Genomic DNA, 6,000 nt, shown 5'->3' with positions numbered 1-6,000 from the left:
AAAAGGAACAAGATGATTTAAATAGGGATTTTTTTTTCAGCTCTCCCTTAAGGCATTTTATAATGTGTTACTATGTGGTACCACAGAGTACCAAGGAAATCTACATAGCAAAATTTCTAGCAAGTTTCTACGTTAAAGAAAAAAAAAAGAATTAAAAAAAAAAATGTATGGTTCTGAATGTAGCCAGTGACAATCATGAATTATATGTGTGTATATATATATACATACATGTATATATATATATTGACAGAAGACATGCTGATTATAAACTGGTAGTCTTGAAGTTTTTATACTTTCTTTATTGGTGCTAGAATATATCCCTCTTAAGAATTTCTCAGTAGTATTCCTGTGAGGTGAGAAGACCAAATAAATGCTAAAGGCTTTTCAGTGCATTTTAGGTAGCCTGCAGTCCTTTTCTCTTTGTTCATACTAGCAAGTTTGTTCGGGAAATGAACCAAAAAAGCATTAGAAGGTTAATTTGAATAAACACGGAGCTGTCACAGTTTAGAAGCCATAGCTATGGAAATCCATTCTGTTGGATTACTGAAGGCCCTACCAAAATAATTTAGCTTGGGACTTGATATCTTTTTGAACTTTTGAATCGTGTCTATTTAATTTTCATGAGTATTCTGCTTCTGCACTTCTAATGCAGTTCAAAATCAGGTAATTTTCTTTATGAAGAGAGCATTAGACAAACACCTGGACCAGATGTAACCCAGTGAACAACCACATCCTGCTCATCTGTTGAAGTTTTGAATGAAGGCACATGGAGTAATAGTCTTAAATATCACTTTGTACTTATATTGGGTAGAGCTCGGTGTCTGGCAGTGACAGGCTTTTGCAAAAGGGAGCATCATCTGCTTTTGGTGCTTCCCAGAACTTTCAAGTTCATATGGCTGCAGCAGTCACTCCCTATCATCTTGTTTCCCATGTGCACAAGCTACTCTAATGTCAGAAATGGAAATGCCTTTTTCTTCTTTTACCTCTTTTATTGAAATTTTTGGTCTTCTACATGTCAGGGCATATGTGGTCCTCTTCAAATGTTTGTGACTGTCTATTTCTTGTATGGTAGCATAAAAAGGATTAAAGGGTACTCTCTGCACCACCTTCAGAATTACACTGAAGATCTTGGGAACTGTTATAAGACTCACTAAATGTGAAACCACTAGCTTTGTAGTAACACTTTGTAGTAAGTGGTATTTTTATTGGCGATCCTGCCAACTACCTGTGTTTTCTTACGAAGTCAAATCTCTCATTAACAAATCTTGTGCCTTGCTATCTGTCAGATAACAAGGTCTCGTCTCTCTCTGATGTCAAAATCATGCATACTGTGTCATACTGTGTATGTAGCTTTGTTGTGTAGTTGTCTTTTGGGGGGGGATGGGGGTGGGGAGTTCTATCCTTAGTTTTGTGCCGCAAGACTTGCTGAAAATGTTTTTTTCAGTACTGGCTGATTACTTAAGTATGCATTATGAAAATATTTCTGGGAATGCAGATTGGACATCGCTTACTGTGATTTCTTTAAATTGGTTTAGTTTCTTAGAGGGGTTATTGAAAATCTGGCTAGATGACTTCATCACTTCTGGACTGAAGAGCTTGTGAAATTTTTCCCCTTTGACTTGAAAAGCATCTCTTCAGTGATTAGGTCCACAGTACAATTCTGAGTCTTCGTGAGTTGGATACAGAAGACTTTGGCTGAAAGGATAAATAAACTATTTTATGTATTACATGTCAGAAGGTAAAAGAAGGTCAAACTTTGGCAGACTAATTCCTGGTAGATCAAACAGCTATGCCATGGAATTCAATAACTCATTTGTTCTTGTAACATTTTTATTTTTAATGAGAGTAGAATGTTTCTCTGGGCTATTGTCCGCTTACCAGTGGTTTGATATGAACCAGAAGCAAGCGATATAAACATCTCTCCCACTCAGGATACAATTATTGTACCCAACTGTGCTTGTAATATAATGAAGTGATGGTGTAAATGTACTTAGATTTTACTAGGCTTATGTTTTAAATAATTTCAGTTGAAAGAAAACAGTATACATTTGTGAAGAAAAAGGAAAATTAACATTAAGTGTATGATGTTACCAAAAGTCTGTATACAGAGTAGAGAATGGCTAATTGAACTAGTCAGGAACTGAAAAAACAACAAGAACAAAAACAAACAACTAAAAAACAATTCAGAATATTACAAATTATATCAAATCAGGAAGCCCTAGTTTTATTATTTTATAAATGACAGTTGCACACTGAATAAAATCAATACCTGCCAGTGTCTGCATGAAAACAGTTCCCTGCTGAAATGGAGGAGAGACTCCTTATGAACCTACATGCACATCTCACTTGTCCTAATGCTCTGTTAAGCAGTTTGATTTGATAACCTTTGCCTGAGTAGTGTAGTGAATTCAAAGATAAGAGCTTGGTGCCATCAGCACCTAGTAGAACTCCGTCTGATATTTTGGTTAACTAAAGTATCTCAAGCTTCTTTCTCCCACTTTGCCCTGAAGCACAGAATCTGCATCCTACAGTTTTTATGTCCCAAGGTATCACTGTAATATTCCATGGCAACTGCAAACTGCAGTAATTAGCAAAAGGTATTATCATTTGTCTTCAGTGGTGGCTGTAAAATACTTCTATTATACCAGTGAAAAATTCAGAAAAGTTAAAATTTTGTCTTTTGTATCTAAATTTTCTACCTCAGCAATGTCTTAATAAGACACCTAGTATAATAATGAGTATGACATTTTGTTCAGTGCTTTATTATTGATGTGAACTATTTCTACTTGGTATCTATTAAAGATAACAACTGGTCTTGTATAGACTAATTAGTTAATGCAATAAGTAAATGGACAGCAGCGGTTGAAACGTTCCTTAGAATTTGCCTTAATGTCATAGTAGGATTTTTTTCTATTATAGTGTTTAATTTGCTGCTGAAAATGTATGTAGCTTTCTCTTGCGCTAGATGCATGTGAATCTGTATGTCTTAATGATCTTTATCCCAGAGCTTGGAGGAGCAGTTGGTTAGCTGCCGCCACGCTTGGGTGGGAATGTGAAAACTTGTTCTCTTCGAGTTACTGCATTGCCTTTGTTGCTCTAGTAAATCACCTAATCCGTTCACCACGTTTCCTAAACTACAGAAGACATCTAGCAATTTTTCTAGTAAAAATTCAAGTAATGTGTTTACAACTGTTTATGCAGGCAGGCAGTGTATGATTCATTTTCTGTATTTTACCTGTCAAAAATATGACATGCTGGATAACAGTAGTAATATTTGCAAATTGCATGGAGATCTATATCTGAAAATTTTTGGCTATTAAAAAAAGGAGCAATTCTATCAAAATTCATGAACTTAAATGGTTATATATATGGGTCCGGTAAATGTGTGCATTAACTACCCTGCTCTTCTGACTTTATTTCTGATAATCTGTAAGTTATAACTGTTGGAAAAATACCTAGATTATATTTTGGTTTCTTAAGTGTTCAGCTCTTTCACTAAAAGTCAAGAGGGTTGCCAGAGGAGAATGGGTGTCATTTTTGAAGCATGTAGCTCCATGTAATGGAGGTAACAGAACACAGTGTCGAAGTATAGCACGCTGTAAGTAGGCTACCACAGTACCACATCTGTCAGTGCTTGACAGATTGCTAGAAAGAATGGCTGAGGTGCTGCACTGACACCACCATGGGGCTGCCAGCCTTTCCCAGGAGTAGATCAGCTGGCGTGCTTTCCTGCTTTGGGATGGCTTGGCTGAGCATTGGCAGCAGGCAAATTTGTGAGGCCAAAGCTGGATCTGTTTTCAATAGATTTTTTTTTTTCCTCACTTGAAGAGCTCTTCTGTGATTTGTGGTGCTGGAGGTGCCCAAGATGGTGGCGTTCTTCATTTCTGAATTTCAGAGGAGGAGATGGAATCAACCCTTCAGCATGACGGGAAGTGATCCTGAGCAGGCGTCCGTCTGCTGGAACTGGTCCAGCCCCAGCAGTTGTGCTCTCTGTATTGGCAGGAGATGAGCACACTGCATGTACCGTGATGCTGTGAGGAAACTGCAGTTCTCTGGGCGTGGCAGTAGAGAACTAAATCCAATTACATGTGTATGTTGCTGTTGCCAAAGCATAAGGAGGAGCAGAGAGCCATTGGATCACTCTCAGGGCAGATACAGGAGTGCTTGAATGCTGTCTTTGGGCACTAATCCCTTGCGTCAATCTGCCGTTACTGTGATTCATTCAGTGACAAGACGTGTTAAAGCACAATGTTTGCTCTCTCAAGTTCCAACTTCTTTCATTATTTTTAAGTGAAACTTTTGTGATTTTTGACTTCTGTATTTTAGCCATCTTATTCTTCATGTCCTCAAGCAGAAAAGTACTTCTCTTATTATCTCCTCTTTTGTATGTTGGATGCAATTCATGCTTTAGAAATCCTGTGCTTCCATTTTTACTGATACGCCTCTCTAACTTCTACTGGCTTGATGAGGCACTGGATCTTATCCTGTGTAGTTCTTTTATGAGGCATTGAGAGGATACTACTTTAAATGTGTCAAATGTATAATAATAAAATGGAATCATACATGATATGTTTTCTTCTCTGGACATCTTCTGATTCTTCTGTTAAGTCAGGCCTTCTGAATAGAAGTGGGTTCCCGAGCAGTGTGTTCCTTTAGTTTTGAAGTAGGCAAAAATATCAAAATCTATCATCTTCACATAACATAGATTTGTTTTATGTAAAGATTTTACATGGAGAACAGCATCCCTTAGCTGGATAGGAAAACCCACCAGTTAGACTGTGTGAATGAGCATCAAAAATGAAAGTCAAAAAAAATGCCCTATTGCATTTCTGATTATCTAAATCAAGAAAGAAAACACTTAGCTTTGCAGACTGATTTCCAGTACTCTTGAAGGAGGACTGAAGTGTTTGGTGCTACAGCTTTGATGAGCTACATTTTTTTTTTTTTTGACATTACTGTTCACTAAACCTCATTTTTGTACAGACAGTGTAACCTTTTGGCCAATTCTGCACTTAAGCCAATTAACAATAACTCCAGTCATCAGGAGCACGACTGGGGTACTTTAGGAAAGCTGCAGACATAAAGGTGGTATTAGTGGTACACTAATACAGTGTGATGGATGTCCACTTGAAAAGTGTCATGTTCATGCTGAACAGCAGTATTTAAATTTTCCAGAGGGGTTTCTTGGCTGTACTCTCCCTTGCTTCTGTATACAGCGATGTACAGGCTTGTGCTCTGTTCTACCAAGATACTAACTAAGTCTGTCTTATGTTCTTCAGTTCCCTTTTTAAGGCAGAAGTAGACTAATGTATCAGTCAAGTCTGACAGTAAATTCAAGTATTTCATAGAGAGTATTTTAGAAAGTTCTGTTAAGTGTGTGCTGTGGTGCTTGTTCATAGAAGTAACAAGACCCCTGCATCCTTTTTGGATTGCTTGTGTAGAAGTAACTGGGATTATTAATGAGTTATTTGTACATCTCTGAAAAGAAATTCTGGTCCCAGTTTACTAGATCTGAGACAACAGACAGCAGATGGTTGTGCTCTGTTTTGTCAGTATATGAGTCAGAGTTAGGCAGATCAGGAATTAGAAGTTAGGGAATGCAGCGAAGTTCTGGGCCATGGAACAAATAAGGTTAATGTTAATGGAAGGATATAAGCATTTGGTAAAAATCAGGTAGTACACGCTGGGTAACAGCTGGGAAGACCATTTGCTTTTGTAGGTTGGCTGAGATGAGGTCCTAGATAACATTAGGACTAACCAAGGTGCAGACCAAAGAGAGAAACTGCAGCCACGACCCACCTGTGTGGCTGCAATTCTGGGACAGACCATGTGTAAGCAGCCGCGAAGGCCAGGAAGCAAGGCATCTCGGGTCTCGTGAGCTGAGCACTTTCACAGAGTTTAAAATGTAGTCATTGCCCAAGAAACATGCTACATCTGTGCTTTGTCTATCAGTGAGAGAGCTGCAGTCCTAGAAAGAGTGCTGCCAGAGCCAAGGGACTA

The sequence above is a fragment of the Aythya marila genome (assembly GCF_965140915.1).
Source record: "Aythya marila genome assembly, chromosome: 13".
In the NCBI taxonomy this organism is placed as follows: Eukaryota; Metazoa; Chordata; class Aves; order Anseriformes; family Anatidae; genus Aythya; species Aythya marila.
The sequence above is the reverse complement of the archived record's forward strand: the minus strand, read 5'-3'. Positions refer to the sequence as shown.